This window comes from Herpailurus yagouaroundi, unplaced genomic scaffold (genome assembly GCF_014898765.1).
Source record: "Herpailurus yagouaroundi ecotype Mexico unplaced genomic scaffold, PumYag 410, whole genome shotgun sequence".
Taxonomy (NCBI): Eukaryota; Metazoa; Chordata; class Mammalia; order Carnivora; family Felidae; genus Herpailurus; species Herpailurus yagouaroundi.
Window position 1 is genome coordinate 186,598 of NW_024412627.1, and position 23,992 is coordinate 210,589.

Here is a 23,992-nt window from a genome sequence, read left to right on the forward strand (position 1 = left end):
GCTGGTCACCAGAAAGACCAAGCCATGATTAGAAGCTTGGAATTTTCAGCCCCACCCCCATCCTCCAGAGAGGAGAGTAGGGCTAGATATTAATTGATCATGCCTACATGCCTACGTGCCTAATAATTGATCATGCCTACATGAGGAAGCCTTCATAAAATCCCAATAATATTGGGTTTGGGGGAGCATCCAGGTTGGGAACACATCCACACCAGGAGGAAGATGCACCCCAACTCCATAGAGACAGAAGCTCCTGCCCTTGGGACCCAGACCTTGACCTACGTATCTCTTCCACCTGGGTGTTCATCTATATCATTTACGACCAGGAGTGTCAGAAGTGAAGTGTTCTGTGTTAGTGGTAAAGGAGACACTCAAGGAAGAGAGTCATAGTAGGGAAGAACGAACTGGGGTTTTGCCTACACAGGAAGGGGAAAAAGCTGATTTTTTTCATTAGGATCATGTTATGAAAACGAGGTATTAACACACTAGGATGACACGGTATAATAATCCCAACTGTCAATTGTTGAGTGCTTGCTGTGTTTGGGAACTTTCCATGCTTCATTTTACTTTATCTTCCTGGACATCCTCCTTAAAATATGCCTTCCTGGGGCACCTGGGTGGCTCAGCTGGTTAAGCGTCTGACTCTTGGTTTCGGCTCAGGTCATGATCTCACGATTCCTGAGATCGAGTCCCACATTGGGTTCTGAGCTGACAGATTCTCTCTGTCTCCCCCTCTCTCTCTGTCCCTCCCCCACTCACGCTCTCTCTCTTTCTCTCTCTTTCAAAGTAAATAAATAAACTTTTTTTAAAAAATGACTTTCTTTTAAATAGGAGGTAATTGAGCCCCAGAGAGGTTAAGTAGCTTGTCCAAGGTCGCACAGCTGGCAAGCTTCAAATTCATACCGGAGCAGTGGAAAAGATGGCGGGAATTGGTCCCAGAAGACTTGGGTTCAAGGCTCGATTCCTTTATTTACTAGTGCTGCTATTTGGAGGTGTATTTCTTAAACCCCTGAGCCTCGATTTCCCAGCTGTCCAAAGGAGATAAAATATTTACCTCATAGAGTTGTTGTGAAGATTATAAATAGTTTTGCAATTTGATAGACTCTACACAGTCCGTGTCTTGCTTACCGTATATCATTTTTCTAAAACCCGATAGAAGGCACAGTCATCTCAATGCTAATAACTTTGGTTCCCTCCTTGTCTTTTTTCACCCTCTTTTCTGTTTGGGGGAGACCATATCGTGGTGTAAGAATGTGGTGTTAGACACTGAGGTACACCCATGTTCACGCACTGGCTCTGCCATCTACTGGCTTTGGGAGACTACTCAACCTCTGCGAGCCTCAGTCTCCTTCGCCCTAAAATGGGGCCAATAATGGGTCCTGTGTCCCAGGGTCGTTTGTGAGATGGGATAATGCATGTACGTTCTTTATCCATTCGCAGTACCTCAGAGAGGCTGAGTAAAGGACCCCCAAAGCGATACCTAGGTAAGGAATGACAACAGCACGTTATATATTATATACATTATAATGCGCTTTAATACGACCTAAACCAATTTTATTCTCAGATTGGCTCTTGACATTGATATTATGAGCTTCCCGTTTTCCGAATGAGGAAGCCATCGCGCAGAGGATTTTAGTAATTTTCCAGAGTTGCCCCGTTAGGGCTCATCTACACCCAGGAATTCTTACTTTGAGAGCAGGGTTTCCTCTACATCAGCACAGTTCTGGAGAATCAAAGAGAAGTGAAAGGCTCCCAGGGAAGACGGTAGGAAGAAGTGAGGTTCACCTGCAGCCACCAAGAAACAGTTAAGAGGTCATAGTACCCAAAGAGTTCAGCGCAGAGAGCAAGCAGGGGAATATTAGTTTCTTGAGAATGCTGAGAAACGTATTGAACCAGCGAAGCTGAGAGGGCAATAGCCCTATTAAATGACCTTTTCTCTCCTCTCACGTTCGCGCGCTGTGACCCAGACACAGCCGAATGGTTCGTGGATGTCCGCCTGGCAGTTTGCAGATACATACCTGGCCATCAACCCTGCTCCGTAAACCCCCATAACCGGGCAAGGTCAGACTAGAAAGGGAGGAATTTCAAGGATGCCCAAGCGACCCTTGGTACATTATTCACAGTCACTACGTCCAGCTTCACGTATGGATTTTTCTAAGGCATTCTAAGGAGATCTTCACTCCCCGAAATTTAGGTGCTGGACCTCCTCCATGTTACAGGGTCTTTAGATATTGTTGGATATCAACGATCAGCGAAGTCGAGGGTCCTTTTATATATAATGGCTCAGAGGGATTGCGCCCTGTTCTCAGATTCCCCCCACCCCTAAGTGGTAGCATGGCATTTCACGCCCGCCTGCGAATTCACTTTTCATAGATGGAAGGGCAGGGGTTGATGCGCCGAATCCATTAGCGATGGTGCTGAGAGGTGGTAGCTCCTTAAGACGTGTCAGGCACAGGCTTCAGGGCCTGGTGCGAATTGTGACTCTCTGCTTCCTGGGTGGGACTTTGGGCAAGTGCATGAACCCTCTAAAGCTTCGCCCGAGAAATAGTGATACCGGGTTCATAAGGTTCTTCTAAATATGAAACGATTAATGTACCGCATCTGTCCTTAATCACCTAGCATCCCGTCACCTAAGCCACCAAACTGGCAGTCAGGATTCAGGCCGAGGAACCCAAGCTCTCTGGCGTCACAGTGGTTGATCATCATGAGCGCGAAGTATGAGCGGGGCTGGGAAGGTTTTCAGAGACGGGCTGGAGAGCGCGGTTACAATGCACGTGGCTTCTTAATACATCAATGGCTCATTTATAGCGCTTTTGCTAAATGCCAACACTTTCCTAAATACTTTATATGTAGTGACTTTTTTTTTTCACCTTCACAGCGATCCTATGAGGTGGGAGCCATTGTTAGCTCTGTTTCAGAGGTGAGGCACTGGCCCATGGGGATGAAAAGTGACACAAGTGGAGTCAAGCAGTGTCGTTTAGGAATCTACTAACCTACCATGTACCAACCATCATACTGAATTGCACCTACAATACTCACTAGAGCAGAATTTCTTAACTCCGGCACCATTGACATCTCGGGGCAGATAATTCTTCACTGCGGGGGCTGCCCTGTGCATTAGGATGCTTAGCAGCATCTCTGGTCTCTACCCGCTAGATGCCGGTAGCACTACCCTCCCACCCGTTGCGATAACTATAAACGTCTCCAAACGTTATCACGTATTTCCTGGCGGTGGGGGTGCGTGCAAAATTGGCCTTTGTCTATTGGCCCTGCCATAGGGTGGCGCCCTCTCCCACAGACTCTGGGTTAAGTCACGTGACTGTTTCCAGCAATGGGATACTAACAGGCTGGATGCACGCAGAGACTCGAAAAGTCCTCATCCACCAGGACCTGTCTTTTTGCTCCTCTTGGAAACCTGGGTTATCATGTGAACCAGCCCAGGCCAGCCTGCCAGACGAGGAGATATTCATAGCTCGGCTGCCCCTGGCTGTCCTCGCTGACAGCCTGCCAATCCCAAACAGCTGGCAGCTGACCCTGGATGGATGAATGAGCTCCTCTAAGACCGGAAGAATTGCCCAGATGAGCATAACCCCAACTGCCAGCTCATACCCATGAATTAAGAAGTGGCGGTTGCTTTCAGCCACCGTGTTTTGGAGTATTTTATCGAGGATACAGAAAAGGCTACGTTGGAACAATTCCCTTCTACGGATGAGGACGCGCGGGTTCCAGGAGGTTGAATCCGTTTGTGGGGCCTCGCAGCCAGCACGTGATAGCACCGGGAGACAAGCTACTTCATCCCAGGTTCACAGTACTCGGGCATAAGTTGGGGAGACACGTTTGGTGGGACGAAGGACAGGAGTTAAACGAGACAAGGAGGGCGGAGTTGAGGAAAGCCCTGGTGAGGGGGGTGCTCAGTTTCATGCTGTTCATTTTCCATTTAGTTATCGGGAAGGTCCTTTGAATGAGAGAGTCCTGTGGGGGCTGTCTTCACTGGTAGCAAGAGCCACGTCTGAGGTCATTGTTCCTCAGGAGGAAGGGCTTTGCAGATCTGAGGCAGGAAAAAAGGAAGGCACGGGGGAGCTGGTGTGGACCCAAGAATTCATCGAGGAAACTCCATGTGATTCCCTGTTAGCACTGCTGAAACTTTGCCTCCTGCCACCATTTGTTAAATTTCACCTTCCCCAGCGTGTTAGGGCTCCTGAACTTCTCCCCTCCCAAACAACAGAACCTCTCCCAGCTTCCATTTTGGGGGTACTTTGGGAGATGGCAAGTCTCCTCCCAGTCCTGGCATTTGCCCTGTGCTCTGCCACCTTTAAAGAGTGGACATACTCCTCTTGCTGAGCGTCCCTGCATCTGATCAGGTGGCTGGTACCAGTGTGCGTGGTCGTTCTAAGATGTTATGCACGTGGCGGCGTTGTCCCTTCTTTCTCTTCTGCAGGGAATCCCAGGCCCCTGCTTACATAGGATGGGATCCAACTGTTTGGTCCTCTCTCTTTTTGATTCCACCCTCCCGTCTGGATCTGTTCATAGTAAGCGCTCAACAAATACTCGGTGCACTCATCTGCTTCCGTACATACTTGATTGAAAGACCCAAGACTTAGGTTAGAACGTAACGGTGGGGTGGAGGCATCTTAGGAGGCCATTTTGGTATCTCACTGTCAGAAAGTAGGCTCGTTTCCCGGATTTCGTGCAGACCTCAATTTTAACTCAATATATTACATTGCCCCGTAATTCTTTATGTGTCTGTGTCTCTTCCAGACTATTTAGTTCCCTGAGTCTTTCAAATGGTATCTTTCTGATTTTGAATCCTTATTATCGAACCCAGGATCTAGACGGTGTAATATAGATAAATAAGAAGTATTTCTTGAACGAAGAAGTCTGCGTTTCCATCCAGGCCCCCTCCATCCTACTTGCGTAGCATTGAGAAGGAAATCTTTCTAAGACTTATTTTTCTCAACTAGATGCTGATGATAATCATGCCTGCCTGACAGGGTTCTTGTAAGAATGAAATGAAACAAAATATATAGAAGTCCCTGAGACTTTTGTAAACATTGAAAGAACATTATTTCCCTTCTTTTCAAGTTAACCCATGTACAGAGGGGGGGATGGGCACAGTGTTGTGTGGAAGGTACCAGATCATTGGGCTGGATCTTCTGCAATTTTACTCCAGATCTGCCTCATTTACATGCATCCATTCCCTCCAATAAGTGACTCGAGGGCCTGGTTTTCTCTTTTTGTTCTGTCAAGCACCAGCACTTCCCCAGGTGGTGTCTCTGCGATTAATGGCTACAGAAACACGAGGGCCGGGGCAGGCTGGTTTTTCTTGGCTTCTTTTTTGAGTTTGTAATCTTAGCTGTCATCCCCTTGGCTCCGAAGATTATTAAGCATTCCACAAGGAAGGCATTCTCTTTAAAATGGTTCTGAAACAGCCATGATTGAGGAAAGCCACTTCCCCTGCATTGCACAACCCCCCAAACCTCCCCCCGCCCCCTCGCCCGATATCTAGCCAAGAGTCATCTGTGACCTTGGCAAAGAGGAGGCATCTTGCCTCTTTCCAAGCTCAATTATCAGGAGATAACCTCTGTGAGTTGGTTAAATAGGATTTCTCTTTCTTTTCCATTCTTTTTTTTTTTTTCTTTAGCTCCGCAGCAAAAGGCCTTGCTGGATACGGCAAGGACAAATATGTACCATGTTCGAGGCGAGCTTTCAGTTTTGCTGGGGAGAGAGATTGCGCATCAACCCGGAGATGTGTACACTCTGCCTTTGCACAGAGAACTTCAAAAATTGCTCTCCAGAGATTTGCTCAAAGGCTGCGAGGCCTGTTGGTTGACGTATAATGTACCATGTGCTTTTCTTCTTATAAATATTTTAACTCTTCTTTCGCTCTGGATCCCTTGTTTCAAAGCCAGGTTTCTTTTCCTTTCTTCCTAGAATTGTGCCTTCTCCCCAGCACCCCAAGCCGTTTTCCTCCTGCCCAAGGCTTGCATTCAGGTAAGTAAAACCAGCCTTCCTCTCTCTGCCCTCGCAGCCTCTTTCCACTGGGCAGCTGTTTGCGCTTTGAGGGAATTCTTCCATTTTAGTTTATGTTTTTATGCCACCTGCCACCCACCCCCAATGCTCAGGTCTTAAGCCCCTTTTTTTAATCTGAGAGTAATGTATATTATTTCTTCCTGTTGTGTTTGTGCTTTTATAGAATGTTAATTCAACCGACATTGATCGATGCTCTCTCCAGATCAACCTCTGTGCTAAGAGATGGTGACGTGTGGGAAGTTTTTTCCAGGAAGAACTCACAATCTGCAAATATGATGTTCTAAAAATTATCTATCTATCTATCTATCTATCTATCTATCATCTATCACCTATCTATGTATCAATTATTTATCAATCATTATCTATCTACCTATCTATCAATTATCTATCTATCCACCATCTATCCTATAGATACCTGTGTAGATCTCTCCCTATATCTGTCTAGATCTATCTACCTAGATAGAAAGATAGATAGAAATAAAGACATTGATACAGATTTACAGATAGATAGGTAGATAGATAGATAGATAGATAGATAGATAGATAGATAGATACTGTGCAAGGAAGCATAGAGAAAATCTAATAGAACTTTGCTCAAGACGTTGAGTAAGGGGATCATGAAAACCTTTTCTTTAGAGCTCTGTATGAATGTATGAATAGTTGATAGGTTTTATTCAGCTGTATTTGCAGAGGAAAGATATTCCAAGCAGAAGAAATAACATACAAATAGTTATAGAAACCTGTAAGAATGTAGCCTGTGATGTTGGAGACGAATGGGAATGTGGCGTGGCTGAAGACCGGAGGAGATGATGATAAATCGAGCTGGCCAGATAACCAGGGCTCACACGGGGTCCTTCACATCAGACTGAAGAATAGAGCTTGCGCCTCGCCCTGTGGATTGTGAGGGGCTGTTGCGGGGTTTTGCCGTCGCGTAACCTGTTCAAATTAAGAAATTACTGTAAGTGACAGTGAAGAATGGATAAATTCAATAAGAAATTGGGGCAAGTTATTCCTTATCCTTTCCAGTTGCCAAATCCTGGCCAAAATTTCCAACAAGTTCTTGAGAACAGGCCAGCGCAAAATCAACCAGCCCACGTCCCAGAATCCCCCAGATCAAATGCAGACTACACTCCTCGTGAAAAGCCAGCAGCCCACCGTCACCAGCTCAGGACTGAACCAAGCGCACAGGTTGACGCCCAGGACCCGAGAACCTTTATCCTGTTGACGTTCTGGCCTTGTGATCCTGCTGTTATTTCCACCTCACTCACTCTGATTCTTGGTTACCATCACATCGCAGTGATCTCTAACTGAAGACAAGACTTTTAATTCTTTGTTTCCCCAAATATTGTTATTGAAGTCCAGGAAATGTTGTTCAGGACTATCTCCTATCAGCCGGTATTTAGGTGAGGGCTTCGGTTCTCCCAGGAAGACAGGGTTACCCCCTCCTCTGGATACCCACAGTGTTTTCTGCATACGAAAGTTACAGGATTTACCATAATGTGCTCGTGGTTATGTCTTCGAGAGGCAGCACAGCGTCGTGATGAAGAACGCGTCTAGAACCGGAAAGCATGGCTTTGAACCTGGGTTGTCCTTTACTGTCTGGAGTGAGCTTGAGTAAGTACCTTACCCTTTGCCATAGCTTCCTTATCTGAACAATGAAAATGCTGTTACCTAACGTATGAAGTTTGTCGTGAGGAGATGATGAGGCCCTGTGTGTGAAGCACTTAGAACAGCAACAAACACACGATAAGCACTGGCAAAAGTTGTCATTATTTCTTGAGTTGTCGGACTCTTCTAGTGCTTCCTGATCTCTGCCACGTGATGGTACACATGAACAATGGTGTGATTTCAAGGGCACATTGGGAGCAATGGAGGAGCCTGCCATGTGCTTTGACCACATGGAGGGACTTACCCACCCCGAGACCCTCCTGGCTGCCCCAGTGGCTGATGGGATTAAACTTTCTGCACACCTGTCACCGATTTGTGGGAGATTCTGACCTGGCAGACTGTGTTTATCAAAGACGGAGATGGAGATGAATGTTATTATCTTTGTATCCCATGTGCCTGGCACAATTTTTGTCAGAGTGCAAGTTCTTACTACATATTTCAACAAATTATGAAGGGAAGGCAAGGCGACCCTTCCTCTCTTTGCCACCTAAGGTGACGAGCTCTTCTCGTGGGAAGACCGTCTTCACTAGCTATATCTGTCTTTGTTATTTTCTGCCCAGGTCATGCATTTTGACATTCTAAAGTTACTGTCACTTCTGCAAAATTACTTTGGGAGAAGGGACAAGAAGGGCATCTTGGAAGATACATTGTTCCTGAGTACTTGGGGAGGTTGGAGGTCGGCAGAGTGTTTTTGCTCGGACCGCTGGGAAACGCGTGGTCATTCACAGGCTCTGAATCAGTCCCACTGGGCGGAAATGTTTATTTTTTAACAAGTGGCCCATTTGGTGGTGCATCCTTCAAAATGGAGAGAGGGAAGCCATTCTGTTCAGCTGTGGCAAGAAGCCAAAAGTAGGGCAAGAAGTTCTTGGAGTGAAAATCTTCACGGGAACCATACGCCTAGAGGTAAGAATGGATCCCAGATTCTAGTCTAGATAAGAAACTAAATCTTACTAATCGGTAGACTCCACTTTCTAAACTGTTCATTGGGAGATCGCAGTTCAAGATAGCTCAAGGAACTGAAATGGCCAAATAGATGTTGAAAAAAATGTTTTTAATGTTTATTTATTTTGAGAGAGAGAGAGAGTACAAGTAGGGGAGGGGCAGAAAGAGAGGGAGTGCGTCACAGAACCCGAAGCAGGCTCCGAGCTGTCAGCACGGAGCCCGACACAGAGCTCGAATCCACGAACCACAAGATTATGACCTGAGCTGAAGTCTGACGTTCAACTGAACTGAGCCACCCAGGCACCCCATCTAATAAGTGTTTTAAAAAATGGGAGAAAATCTCTGTCAGTAACAGGAATCAAGGAAAAATGCTATTCGTGCTATTCATATGCTCAGATAAGGGCTTTCTACAAGACAGAGCAATGGTTCCCCAAATTTGTACCTTATCCAAATGACAAATTTAAAGCACCTTACTTTCTCCAGTATTCAAAACAGTTTATCTATTTTAATCTTATCAAAAATTGCAAGAACAGTACCAAAAAAATGCCTGTATGCTCTTTATTCAAATTCACCTGTATCTTTGAAAAATAAAGATCACTTATTTTGAACTGTAAGTGATTAATTTCTGTGTCCAAAGGCATCTGGTTGTCTTTTGCACAGAACTCTTTGCCGTCGGATTTCGCAGTTGGTGGTAAGGAACTGAAACGCTCAGGCCTTAGGGCCTCCCTTTATCCATGAAATTGCAGAAGAAGCCAGCTGGGTGAGGAAGCTGCTGAAGGAGTCAGAAACCCTGGCGCAGACTTTTTCCTTTGCCAGTAGAGATGGCTGGTTCGAAAGAGGGATCGATTGATCTGTCTAAATTCCCAGGGAGTGGAGGTGACAGAAGGCATCACGATTCATTGGCTAGACATACCTGCTCTAGCTGCCAGGCCACAGTTGTCAATCCAAAGCACTTCTGAAAATGAGGCCAGAACCCACGTTAATGAAGCCTGATTGCCTCAGAATTATTGTTGGATTAATTAGCAGCTTTGCCAGTAGGTCCATTTGTCCAGGGTCAGTAACAATTTATGGGGAGTCACATTTAAATACTTTCATTCAATTCAACCAGCATTTCCTGTCCCCACACAGCACAGAGCCCCGGACAGGCCCAGTACAAGCAAAGGAACTAAACTAAGCATCAGATGGTGGGTTCTAGGGTCCCCTGTGCCATAATGTTCTGAGCGGAGAGAAGGGAGAGGGCCAAGGATTGCCATAGAGAAGGCTTAGGGAAGAAAATCTTCACATGGCTGACTCACTAAATCCAAGGGAAACAAAATGAATTTCAGAGCAATACTAGTCAAAACTGATATCTAGCTATCTGTATTAGGCAGTATCCTTTTTTTATTATTGTTTTATATTAGATAGAAGTTATTGTCAAATTGGCTTTCATACAATACCCAGTGCTCATCCCGACAGGTGCCCTCCTCAATGCCCATCATCCACTTTCTCCTCTCCCCCACCCCCCTCAGTTTGTTCTCAGAATTTAAGAGTCTTTTCTATATAGACAATATCCTTTTGATTGCAATTGACAGAAACCCAACACCAACCAGCTGAAACATCAAGTACAAAGATCAAAACAACAAAGGACATGTAATGACTTCTGTAACGGCAACATTCGATGGATTATCTCACATCAGGAATGGCTGGATCCAGGTGTCCAAATGATCCAGGTGCTTTGTTTTCTTCTATATATGGTTCCTTCTCAGGCCTTCTTATCATCATAGTTTGAGTTAACCTACCACCACTCCCACCACTAAAAGCAGACTCTGGGGGCGCCTGGGTGGCTCAGTCCGTTAAGCCTCCAACTTCTGCTCAGGTCATGATCTCATAGTTGGTGGGTTCAAGCCCGTCATCGGGCTTCGTGCTGACAGCTTGGAGCCTGGAGCCTGCTTCGGATTCTGTGTCTCCTTCTCTCTCTGCCCCTCCCCCACTCGTGCTCTGTTTCTCTCTCTCTCAAAAATAAATTAAAAAAAAAATCAGACTCTGGTGCAGGTAGTTTATCTGGGAGATGTAGTGACCATGCAAATGCACCACTCAGATCCGATGCTGCAGGAAGTACAGTTGCATCAGAATACACTTCCTGATCCACCATCATGTGCACGTGAAAGCCACGCTTCCCATGGGCTGCTCCCAGGAATGCCTGAGCACAGTCAGGCCACTGAAACCGGCCCACGAGTGTGGTAGATGCGGGACTCCCCTGACAGATGGCTTTGGCTGGAGAGCCCCTCCTTGGCCTGGCCAAACTTGTCTTGGAACTGCACCGCTGCCCATGGCTGCCTGCCTGGTTACCCCCTCCATCCTTCTCCCCTTCTCTCCCCTTTGCAGAACGAGACCCGCCTTCGCCAGCTCCTCCCCTGTTTGCCTTTACAAATACTTCTCCCAATAAACTCCTTGCATGTCTAATCTCATCTGGCACCTGCTTCTCGGGGGCACCGAACTAACACAGGAGGTGACCCCAGGAAGTGATAGAGTAGGCAGTTAGTTAGAGGTGAGCCGGAGACAAGGGCAGTGATAAGTAGGTTACACATTAGAAGCTTGGGGGCACAGCATCCTGACTTTGTGGCTCTCAACATCCTGGCCTGATGGCTTCCAGCACCGCGGGATTGACAGACCAAGAGCTACAGGTGCAGAACACGCTCTCTTCTCTTCACCTCTGCCCTGCGGTAACCCCTAGACTCTTTATGATGCATCTGCATTGTGGTTTTACCCTCGCCGCCCGGCCCCCCAATGGAAGAAGGCTACCACGTCGGTTCTGGTACAAACCTTAAAGGGTCAAAAACTCCCCCTCCTGACCAGGGGGAGGAGTCCCCCAAATGATTGGAAGCAGCCTCTATTAGAGACCACCATGTCACCATGGCCATGACCCAAGACCCCTGCAGCCACAGGACCGTTTCCACCTCTGGGCCTGCCCACCCTCCCGTCCTGAGAGCGTACTGTCCTTAACAAACTGCCGTATGCTAGCTGCTTTCCTCCCGGCTGTCTTTACGGGAACACAGATCCCTCCGCAAACCTTTTCTTGGGGAATCCAATAACCCAGACCTCCCTACACACAGCGCAGACTCTCCTGCCGGCAAGAGAAGCACAAGGGAGGAAACGGGGGAGGTGGGACTGAGGTGGGAGAAACGGCGATCCACGAGGCACTGGTGAGCCGGTGACCACTGTAGGGGAGTCACCCTGGGATGTTCTTAGAGACCGCGTAGGGCGCGCTCCAGACCATCCCATCAGAGAGCATCCCATCAGAGAGCAGGGGCACCCTAGCGTTAATCCGCTGCTTTCCGTTTCCTGTTGGCGAAGGTTGTCTGAGTGTATCAGCTCTCTCTCACTGCAAGCTTGAGAGGAGGGTCCTGGGCGCCAGCGGAAGCCTTCAGGCAGAGAACAAGAGAAGCAGGTGCCTGAGCTGGGAACAGCCTGGCACCGCCGTAGCCGAACTCAGGTGGGCGCGGCGTCCGCAGCTTCTGCTACACTCGGGATGAACACAGCAGCTTGCAATCCCCGGTAGGATAACCATTCCAGAGAACGCTTCTTTCTCAGGAATTTCAGGCCCAGCCTTCTGATTGGCCAGGCTCGTGTCACATGACCACCCATGAGCCAATCACTGTGCCTGCGGAAACGGAGTGTCTCGTCACCTTGGGAGGTACCACCCGGCCACGTCGCTGCCTCGCACGTAACAAGAATTGCGCCGGCGTGCCTCCCTGCAAGATGGGGGGGCCTCTAACCCCCCCCCCCACCGCCACCGGCTGACGGCTTGGAAGATGCAGGAAGATTCTAGATGGCAACACTACCCGTGTCCACTGAGGAGGTAAGTGCATGCAAGCTGGTGCCTGCAGACCTCGGTGTCCCATGCATTCTCCGGTGTCACCAGTTCACCCCAAAGCACGCTGGATGCAATTACCGGATGTCACTTCCTGGTGGGGAAGCATCGCTTTGCTACCCTCCATGCTGAGCTTTCGTTGTCTGAGCGTTCAATGGCGGGGTCCTCGCTGGCTCAGGGCACGGGGGAGCCGGAGACCGCCAGGACCGCCTGCCTCCTCACTCCTGGACCCCCTTCCTCGCCAGCCCTGGAAGCGAGCCGGCAGCCTCGGAGACGTGCTGCGACAGCTTTAAACACTTCTTTTTTCAGCCACGGGCCCAGGCCATGTTTGTGTTCGGTTCGGGAGGTGGCCTCTGCCCCACGGCCCTGCGGTGGGGAAACAGGAGAGGTGTACAATTAGCGATTAACAGCTTTATCTCTCCTCCCATGTAAGAGACATAATTAGGCGCTTCCATCTGTTCCCGATACCTGCTGGAGTCAGCCATTCACACCTCAGCCAGATATTACGGTGAGTAGGAGGGCCCGAAAAGGAAACATTTCAAAAATAACTCACGTTTTGTTGTTTCAGACATCCTGCCCCTACGGAGTGGGTCTCCAGCTTTGCTTCCCCCAGATGTACACAATTTGCTACGTGCTGGCAAGGAAAGGTGCGAGCTAACGAATATGGAAGCTGATGGCACATGATTTTCCCAGGCACCGAGAGCTTCCGTTTAAAGAGACCAGGCTTGGTGTGCAAGATACCCGTATGCCGACTAGTGGGGTGCTGTCCCGGTTGGGGCCGTGGCACGGAGTAGGTGTTGGGCGCACACACTGAGACGGGAAATATTTTCGGAGCCAGAGTCCAAATTTGGAAGGACCACCGGGAGCCTCTGCGGCCGCCAGGGTAAGTGACCGGCCGAAGGTCACACAGCCAAGGAAGACGAGCCGGGGTTTTGCATCTAAGTCTGTCGAACTCCAAAGCCTGTTTTCCTGGTCATGGTACCTCACTGCCGCCGAATCAAGTTTGGGGGATATCAAGGTCTCATGAGGATAAGGCAAATCCAGGCCAGCTTTCGTTTTTCAAGGCCAAAACAGCCATGCAAAAATTTGGCATTTAAAAAGAATGTTCCCACCTACATAAGTAATGCTTTTAACGTCAAAAGGTACAATGCGGTGTCGTTGGGTTATTCACAAGGTAATTACAGGACTCCTAAAATATTAATTCAGAGTGCTACCAGAGTCAGAGCCTTAATGAGGCCCCTGTGTTCGACAGGGGCTCCACAGGAAGGTGATAGAATAGCGTTATTCAAGGAAGGCTTATTTACGAAGGGATTCTTTGCAGATGTGCTGATGTAGGAGAACCACAATAGACAGTGCAGTAATTTGGGCTGGTGGCAGCCAGTTGTCACCACCTCTAGGCTCCAAGGGACACATGGAAGGAGGCAGAGCTGTGTAGAGCAAGCCACCTCATCTGTACCCTGTTGTCAGGGGCAACAGCTGTGCCAAGGTGACCTCGAAGGGCGGGATCCAGGGGATAAATGACCGGGCCTCCCTGTCCTTCCTCTCTCTGACTTCCTGCCAGGAATCCCCACGGGCAGAACTCAGCTTGGAAAGCTGAGTGCACGGGCAGGGCTGGGACTAGGGCCAGGCAAGCGAGGTATCCGGAGATCCACACGAAGGAAGGCCTCACTCTCAGGGCCGTGCAAGCGTAGGATCGGGGCCTGGGACCGAGGGTTTCCCTAAAATTTGCACCTTCACTGTCTTGTTCAGCTCTCCCTGGTCCTGGCCATAGGCTTGGGAGTCTGTAGTGAGGTATGTACAGCTTAGCCTCTTGCAGTGGTGGTGAGGGGGAAGAGGGGAGAGGGAGTCCCAAGCAGCGTGAGGAAGAAATCCAGCACAGGGAATGTTGCAAGTTCTATGGTAAACAGTTTTACTTTTAAAGGTAAAATTTTAACTTCAAGGTAAAAAATATCATTGCACCATATCTACTTATGTCTCAGACTGTGTATATTAACCTTATTTGGAGAGAAAGTCAAAAGCCGAAATATGAGACCCTGGGATTAACCTTGACAGACCTAGGGGTGCCTGGGTGGCTCAGTCAGTTAAGCGTCAGACTCCGGCTCAGGTCATGATCTCGTGGTTTGTGGGTTCGAGCCCCACGTCGGGCTCTGTACTGGCAGCTCAGAGCCTGGAGCCTGCTTCGGATTCTGTGTCTCCCTCTCTCTCTGCCCTTCGCCTGCTCACATGCATTCTCTCTCTCTCTCTCAAAAAAAAAAAAAAAAATTACAAAATAGTTTTTAAAAATCTTGACGGACCTCAATCGATTGTGAGTTATCAGAAAGTGACTCACTTCCCTTCCGGGACCCAGGCAGCTAGAGGTAAGAGAGACCCCCACAGAACACCCCTGTGTGGCTTGTGTCCTCTGCAGGCCTTTTCCCCTTCTCGTGTGGCTCTCAGAACATATTTATCTTCCCCTTTCAACCCAGCTCAGTCACGGGCTCTCAACAGGCTTTAGTTCCTGCTCTTTTTAGCCACGCTTTGCCCCTGAGTCATTGCAGATAATCAGCTTTACCTACAGATGTCATTGGGGGCAAGGGCCTTAATTCTCCTGATGAACCACTTCCCGCCCACTGTTTTTTGTCTGCCCCTCATTAGGGCTATTCTACACTTTTAAGTTGTTTTTATGCTTTGTCATCACGCTGGTGGGGTGGGGGTGGGGGGCCCTTTCAGCATCACCAGCTGTCACCACGGGTACCGGGATTCGAGACCATCTCACTGTCCTACGGCGTAGGTAAGGACAGAGTCTTTGTCAGTGGAAGGAAACAGCAGGAGAAGTCGGGGTCCCCCTGTCCTCTCCTCAACCTGTGGAGAAGTGTACGGGGCCAGATGGTTCTAGACTTGCCATGTGAGCTTACGCTCTGGGGGACGGATCCATTCCCTTGCCCTTTCCTGTTTTCGGAAGGCAGACGCATCAGTGTGGGGGGAATGAACAGACTAATGAAGTCCAGCCGTTGGCAAGAGTTTGTCCGGCAAGGCCAGCTCTCGCGCTTGAAGACCTTGGGGCCCGTGCAAAGTTGCAGTATCTTCTGGCGAGGCTGGGCAAGACCCGACTGGAGACCGGGGAATCTGATTACCCTTACAGCCATGGTAAGCTGTTGGGACACATTGGCTCTTTGCAACACCCCCCGCCCCCCATCATAGATTATTTAATGTACACCTGTAATGGACCATTATTTGAAAACAGGCATACATACAGAGCAGGGATACTGAGACGCAGCAATTCGTGAGGAACAAGAATCCGATAATAAATCAGCAAATTCACCCGAGGCTGACCTTCCCCAGATTTGAGAGTGGCATTCATCCGATAAAAGTCTTACAGGGAGCGCTTCAAAACTGAAGTAAAAAACAGAACGTATAGCAACAATTATACACAATTTTGCTTTGCATTTATTGGGAGTAATGACTCTCCACACCTGCAATGTGTTATTTGCAGAGAGATGTGCTTGCAGATATCAGCCGGAAACCTTTTCTTACATCTTGTCATTTAGAACAACAATTATATGTTTAAAAAAAATCAGCACAGAATTTAGCATTCTAAACATCAGCTCATAAAGGGAGGTTGTTTTGTCTTTTTCTTTTTTTTTTTTATGCCTTGCAACATATAGTAAAACTCTGTCCTGAAACCGACTCATGTTTTTTGTTCTCTGTTTCATAAATAATTTAAGGTAAATCCACCAGCTTTCCATCACATGTTAAGTGGGGACAAGTCAAAACTTGTCTTAATATGATGAAGGATGTTGCACGATCTTTGTAGCATACTGTTCAATGAGACGGTTCTACAATAGAATATGGTTTAAAGAAAGAAGTCACTTATTTATCAATGCTGAAATGATTAAAAACTCCCTACGGGCTTACAGTAGTATATTCACTTACAGGAAGGATTCATGAGTCAAAGGAGAAGAAGCCGGTGGACTAGATGTTAGCTCTTCGTATTTGAACAAGTCGCTTAAGCTGTCTGATCTTCAGTTTCCTTCATCTTGAAAAATCGGAAAGTGGCATCTACTTGGTGGGTTTTGAGGACTTGCCCAAGGTCATACAGCCAAGAAGATGAGCCAGGTACAGAATAGTTTATCCATTGAACACATTCCTTTTACTTATTTTTTATTTTTTTAATGTTTATTTATTTTTGAGAGAGAGACAGATAGACAGACAGATGGAGCATGAGTAGGAAAGGGGCAGAGAGAGAGGGAGACACAGAATCTGAAGAAGGCTCCGGGCTCTGAGCTGTCAGCACAGAGCCCGACGCGGGGTCTGAACTCGTGAACTGTGAGATCATGACCTGAACCAAAGTGAGATGCTTAACCGACTGAGCCACCTAGGTGCCCCTAACACATTCTTTTTACTTATTTTGAGAGAGAATGGGGGGGGGGGAGGTGCAGAGGGAGAAGGAGCGAGAGAGTAGGAGAGGGACAGAGAGAATCTCAAGCAGGCTCTTCACTGTCAGTGTGGAGTCTGATGTGGGGCTTGAACTCACAAACCGTGAGATCATGGCCTGAGCCGAAATCGAGAGTCAGTCGCTTAACCACAGGTGCTCCGAACACATTTCTCGAGCCCCTACAATGTGTCAGGCTGAGTAAAAAAGAAAGGATGTAAAGTAACCTCAACACTGTAGTGTCAGATCAAAGATTCCAACACAGTGTGAAGTGTGATAATTAAGCATTTCTTTCTGCCTCATTGATAAGGGAAGTGAGATTTCCCTCATATCCCTGAACTAATATTAGGAACTAATATTTGTGGAATGCTTCTTAGGTGCCTGGAGTTGTATTGAATGCTTCCTTCCACTGTTACTTACTGCTCACAACAAACCCACCAAGTGGTCACTAGAATTATCTACCGATGAAGAAATGGAAACCCAGAGAAATTAAACAACGAGTCAGGAGTAAAGGTGGGTACTGAACCCTGAAAGCTTGCTTTCAGAGCCCACACATTTAACCACCACACATTGGCCAGGAACAATCTTAAAAGCTAAGAAAATTGATATTCAGGGTGAAGATTATCTTCTTGATTCAGGAATAAGGCTCCAAAAGAGTGTGATGAGGTTGATCTGTTCTGGAAAACTGGTTAAGAACTGGACTATGGCAGGGAGGCCAGAACAGGATGAAAGGAGTTTGAGAGGGAGAGGCAATGATGCTGTTCATGGACTAATATTTTATGCTAAAGATCAGAAGCAATTCCATGAAAGGAATACAAGTAGGAGGGGCAGAGAGGAAGGAGTTGCTATTTCAAGAGTAACAGTCCAGGGACGCCTGGGTGGCTCAGTCAGTTGAGCGTCTGACTTCGACTCAGGTCACGATCTCACGGTTTGTGGGTTCAAGCCCCACGTCAGGCTCTGTGCTGATAGCTTGGAATCTGGAACCTGCTTCCGATTCTGTCTCCCTCTCTCTGCCCCTCCCCAACTTGTGCGCCCAAGCGTGCTCTCTCTCTCTCTCTCTCTCTCTCTCTCTGTTTCAGAAATAAATAAACTTAAAAAAAAAGTAACAGCTGAGGAGGTAGCTTAGTCAATGTAAATAATAGCAGGCAGCACACGGAGCTTTTCCCCTATACTGACGTGCGAGAACAGAAACATAAGGATACCCCCACTTTGATGTTGGGAATTGGATACAGGGTTGGCGTGTACAGGTAAAATTAGGAGGGTCTTACCTGGGAGGATGTTCTGGCAGAGAGGTAATTCCCAGGTAACTGAGCGCACGCCTCCTGGGGTGAGTCTGGTCGAAACCATTGGTTTCTGCAGAACTGGCTGAGTCAGATGTACCTGAGTAGATGAGCTTGCGGTTGCTTCCTGCCATAGTCCCCAGAGCACATGACGGCGGCACCCTGGCCTCTCACCCCCCACCACCTGAAGGATGGAGGCGTTGTGGAGGAGGAGTGACCCCGGGAGGAAATGGCATCCCCAGCGAGGCAAATAGGGGTGCCCTTTTAAGGAGAGCCATTCGGCAGCTCAAATGGCTTCGAGAAGCTGGGGGGGCGGCAACTTCGCGTGTAGCACTAACTGAGCTGGGCCAGGCTGGACTCGGTCAGGCGCCTGAGTCCGCGTACCTGGCCTCTTTTTCCTCACTGCCGGGGTCCTCAGCAGAGTTGTGAAGTTGATGATGCCTCCGCAGCCGTTGGAAGGAACGCATATTAACCAGGAATCTTGCTGTTCGGAGCGACAGAATCACCAGCTCAAACTGGCGTCCGTTGAAAAAGGCGGGGTGGGGGCTGATTTCTGGACTCCCTGGCCAAGTCCTTTGGGTCTACGAGTTAAAGGTCCAGGGATTTAGACAGTATTGTCAGGTTTTTCTCTCTCCTTTTCTGTCTCCTTTCTTTTTCTCTGTATTGTATTGTATTGTATTGTATCTCCTTTCTATTTCTCTGCCTCTGTATTTGAAGCAGTCTCTCCCCAATTAGCCATAAAGACAGACGCGCGTGGCTTCAGAATTGCACGGCCCTTGGTACCTAAGATCTTGGAAGGAAGGAAAGAATCCCTGTGGATCGGGATTGGCCAGACGCCCACCTGTGGGAATAACCACTGTTTGACGAGGTAAGATATGCCAGTTGGAGAGCCTGCGTCAGGAGAGGCAGAGCCCCATGCGTAGCTCATAGCCCAGTAGCTGGGGAGAGCAGCAGAGCAAGTGACGGGCTTGCCAATGCTGGGCTGACATGTGTCCCTGTTTCCTCTAAGCCAGTGTTGCTCAAAGTGTGGCCTTATCCGCTAACAGCAGCAACGTCACTTGGGAACTTGAAAATTTCTGGGCTCCGGGCAGACTTGCTGAATCCGGAATCCGTTTCCACGGCCTCCCGTTGTGATTTTATAGGTGCCAAAGTTTGGGGACCCCTCTTGCGTTCGGCGAGTCCCTTTTACATCCTCTGTATCTGTTTTCTTCCCTCGGTTGTTTTTCAAAATGCAGCCAGAGCCCTGGGAAGTGATCCCTCCTCTATACTTGGGCAAGACATTTGTCCCTTCCACCTGGGCAAAGCCCCAGGAGTTCCTTACTCACGAGGCACGATCCACCAGAGATCATTTTACTACTATTACTCCTTTCCCGTGAGATCATGACCTGAGCTGAAGCCGGAGGCTTGACCAACTGAGGCCACCCAGGCGCCCCTCTCTTACTAAATTTTTTATTCTTTCATCTTGGTGGCTGAGAAAGAGCAAGGTTTTTTAGTATTCTCGTCTAGTAACAGATATCACTTAGAAATCCATTTTATAATCATTTAAACTGGTTTGCTTTGGGTCTATTTACATAATTCCGTGAGACGCATGGAAAGAGAGGCAGAGTGTTATTTTTCTGCAGCCAAATACACGGAAAAGAGCACTTTCTGAGGTAATTACCACTTCGGTGCTCCCCACGCAGTTAGAGGGCACCGTGAAGAAGTGTGCCTCGTGGGCCCAGGGCCACCGAAGTGTGGCAAGAATGTGCTTTCTACCCGGGAAAGGCAAACAACGCACTTGGTGTGAAGCCTGTTTACTACTGTGAATAATTTGCATGAAGGTTCTGGAGCAGTGGCTTCCTGTGCATGGTGGGAGCTCATCTCGGAGCAAACAAGGCACTTTCAAGACCACTGAGGGGTAGTGGTCTGGGGGAGAGACCCGGGACCGCGGGCCAGCGGGACTGACAATGCCAGTCACTCCTGCTGAGGATCGAATCAGAGAGTTACACCTCCCAGTGGACGCCGGCAGGGGCTTTTTAAGGGGAGAGATCTGTTTTTTTGGGGCCACTGGAAGTGGTAGAGAAATTTGTGCTTCAGTCACATGAAGGCTTGTGCATAAGGAAGGGGCATGGAGTTTTCTGGAGACGTGAGCAAAGGGTTATCCTGAGTGACTCTAATATCCCGCCACCTCCTAGTACTTTGTTTTCTGTAATCATCTAGACTTTATTATTTTTTTAACGTTTATTTATTTTGAGAGAGAGAGACACAGAGTGTGAGTGGGGGAGGGGCAGAGAGAGAGGGAGACACAGAATCTGAAACTGGCTCCAGGCTCCGAGCTGTCAGCGCAGAGCCCGACGCGGGGCTCGAACTCATGGACCACGAGATCATGACCTGGCTGAAGTCGGACGCTTGACCGACTGTGCCACCCAGGCGCCCCTGTGTTCATGTAGACTTGAGATCTCTCTCCCCTTCCTTTTCTCTTGCCCCCACCTCCACCTCCCATGCAGATTTTGCCATTTCTCTGGTGGCTGCCGGATGCTGATGATCCAAACTCTGGTCCTGCGTAAAACTCAAGTTCTGGTAACCCGTTCACAGCCTACTAGCATCTCGAACAATGCGTGAATACCTGTGCGTTGATTATGTCCCTACCATACTCCAGGGGACAGCCTGGCACCATGTGTAAAGATGAATACGACCTTTACCCTCGCTTTAACCTCAAGGAGCTCAGTGAATAGGTTTCGTTTCAGGCTTCGTCTCGGAACTAAGGTGGTGGAGCGTTCTGCATTGCTGCGCGTCTAAAACAGAGGTTTGTAAGCTGGGGCCACGACCGTCTAGACATCTGTGAGTAGAGTTTGGATATACTTGAAGATGGAAAAACTACATCTTTCATGTTACTTGCCTATTGTTCTTGTGACCTTTCTTGGTGACCTTGTTTATCTCTACGGCTTGCGTTTCATTTCCAAACAGGGATTCACAATTATACTTGTAGGTCAGCTAAGTGGGCCCCCGGGGCTTGCTTACATAAACTCTGGTGGTAGTTGCCAGGATGCTGGGCTTTTCTCAAAATGCCATCCCACCTACCGCCTTCTTGTCACTAGCCTGCTACCATCCCCATCCTCCTTTCTTCTCATCCAATTAATCATTCCAGTTGCTTCTTATTGGCTTATTTTTGCTCAGACTCTTAAGGTCAGCTTTGCCCATGAAATGTTGAGTAGGAGTTTAGCGCCCAAGGCCGTTGGCTCATTGTCAACTCATTCTTGCTCCTGGGGCTGTGTACTTGTTACTTGGATCCATGCCACCTGCAGTTTGGGGCACAAGCCTCAACTGACCACTGCGGACGTGCCCCAGCTCGAGTGCCTGACTTTTGGAATCTGTCTTTGCATCTTCGTCTTGTCCTCACAAACCAGCCTTTCCTTTGGAGTCACGTAGGGGGCATACGGAGTTCAAATCCTGGCCCTGCCTCTTTTTAGCTGTGTGGCATTGGACTAATTAGTTAATTTCTCAAAGTCTCATTCTCCTAATCTGTAAAAGGGCACAAATAATACTTCTAGAACGGATTATATAATCGCTTCTCGGCCTTTTGGCTAAGATCAAGTGTAGAACGGATTATATAGATCAAATGATTATATATATATATAGATATAGATTATATAGATTATGTAGCCAGTCTTCGCTATGTGTTCGTTATGATCATCATTTGCATTTTTATTTATAATTGTTATTATTAGTTACATGTATTATATGCTTTAGTTATAATCATCATTGTTAATTACCAGCAAAGATTGAGTACAGATAATAGTAGATTAGTAACCATGGCTTTGAATAAACCGTTCTTCCTCCCCCCCCCCCCCCCCCCCCCCGCCTCCTTTGGCTTATTTACTTTAAGAGAGAGAATGCTAAGGGAGGGAGGCAGAGAGACAGAGAATCTTAAGCAGACTCCCCGTTATCAACACAGAGCCCCACGTGGGCTCCATCCCACGAACCGTGAGGTCATAACCTGGGTCGAAATCAAGAGTTGGTCCCTCAAACGACTAAGCCACCTGGACGCCCCTGAATAAACAGTTATAGGCAATACATGAGGCATATGATAAAGCAAGACAAGTTTTAGGAAACACTATGGTGTTGCAAGTGAGACATGACTTGTGCTCTTTTGTGCGGGTGGTGGTCAGAATAGGATCAGGCTATAATGGGCTTTATCTGCAAATCCCAATGGTGGTATGGCTAAGGTGAGTGGGTTCCTGAGAATTAAAACCCATTTTAGGATGGAGTTTTTGAGTTGTCTTCAGCCGAGTCCAAGTGTCCAGCCTTTTGAGCCTCCTGCCCAAAACCCATGGACCTCCATTGCCCCTTGTTTACTGTAGCAATGCCCTGTAATGTCATAAGCTAACCTACAACAGATAGTGAAAGATACATGAAATTGATCTCACCCGTACCCCCATCACTACCACACAATATACTGATTTCCTCCTTGTTTTCTTCTCCTCCTCCTTCTTCATCATTATCATTATTGTGGCCCACACGACCATCATCCACCCCCTCCTCCTCCTCCTCCTCCTCCTCCTCTTTCCTGCTCCTCCTTTCCTGCTCCTCCTTTCAGTATACTTTTCTCACTGGATTCTTTCCACACCCCATCTCCAAATATTAGAAATAAGGATGCACACTTACTAATGCTTTATAAATGCTGTCATAGCTTTATGGAGAATAGCACTCTAAGACGCTTTATAAAATAACTCTTCACTTTCAAGATCTTTCTAAAGGGAAGTATTTGCATCTCAGCTCCCAAATGTCTGCTTTCACCAAGAGGAAGATGGAGATGACAACCTTTATGTTTCCATTTATCTTTTGACCGAAAGCCAGAAAGGTTTTATTTAGTGGCAGTTGATGTAGCTTGCTGTCGCCTTTGGCTATATTTTTTGAATTGTTAATGATGAAAACTACATGGGTAATTCGTGAATACATTCTTCTTGTAAAAGATTTAAATGATCCCAATGTATCCATAATGTTGAGTCTTCATTCAAATACCTCTACCTTTGAGTGCGCTCTATCCCCAGAGGTGATCATTGTTCACAGTTTGATGTGGATTCTTCCAGCCCTTTTCATTTTGAAACACACACAGACACACCCACACACATTTCAATAATCTATATATTGTTTTTGAAACAATTTTATTGAGGAATAAGTGACCCATGATAATCGGTACGTATTTAAAGTGTGCGATTTGGTAAATTTTGACATTTGCATACATCTGTGAATCCATCACCACAATCAAGAGAATGAACATACCCATCATCCTTCGATGTTTCCACGGGCCCTTTTGTAGTCCCTCCCTCTTGCCCCTCACCCCAACCCACTTCTCCCCGGGCAACCACTGATGTGCACTCTCACTACACATTAGTTTGCATTTCGTAGAATTTGTTGAAATGGAATTAAACAGTATGTGTGCCTGTCTGGTTTCTGGCACTCAGCATAATTAGTTTGAGTTTCACTCAACATGCACTTGTCACCTATGTATTAGTCATTCATTACTTTTTATTGCTGCATTGTGTGGATATCTCCATTTCCTTATCCAGTCACCTACTGAAGGACATTTGGGTTGTTTCCGGTCTGGGGCTATTACAAACGAAGCTTCTATGATCATTTGTGTGTAAGTCTTTGTAAGGATATACACTTTCCTTTATTTTTTTTCTTAAAAAATTTTTAAATGTTATTTATTTTTGAGAGAGAGAGTGAGCGGGAGAAGGGCAGAGAGAGAGGGAGACACAGAATCGGAAGCAGGCTCCAGGCTCCGAGCTGTCAGCACAGAGCCCAACGCAAGGCTCGAACCCATGAGCC

The 23,992-nt window shown here is 47.5% G+C and overlaps 2 long non-coding RNA genes and 1 pseudogene across 5 annotated transcripts in view; all 3 read left to right on the forward strand.

Moving 5' to 3' along the window:
- LOC121022458 (uncharacterized) overlaps nt 1–10,517 on the forward strand; it is a 131,988-nt gene extending 121,471 nt beyond the window's left edge. For both annotated transcript variants that reach the window (XR_005786954.1, XR_005786955.1), the window contains exons 4-6: nt 5,932–5,991; nt 7,553–7,644; nt 10,212–10,517. This is a non-coding gene — a long non-coding RNA (uncharacterized LOC121022458). The remainder of the gene's footprint in view (nt 1–5,931; nt 5,992–7,552; nt 7,645–10,211) is intronic.
- Nucleotides 10,518–10,594: 77 nt separating this feature from the next.
- Nucleotides 10,595–23,992, forward strand: part of LOC121022460 (uncharacterized) — a 57,314-nt gene continuing 43,916 nt past the window's right edge. For 2 of the 3 annotated variants that reach the window (XR_005786956.1, XR_005786957.1), the window contains exons 1-3: nt 10,595–12,478; nt 13,059–13,373; nt 16,405–16,585. This is a non-coding gene — a long non-coding RNA (uncharacterized LOC121022460). The remainder of the gene's footprint in view (nt 12,479–13,058; nt 13,374–16,404; nt 16,586–23,992) is intronic. The other variant, XR_005786958.1, reaches the window with a different exon arrangement.
- On the forward strand, nt 21,725–21,859 carry LOC121022513 (uncharacterized; annotated as a pseudogene).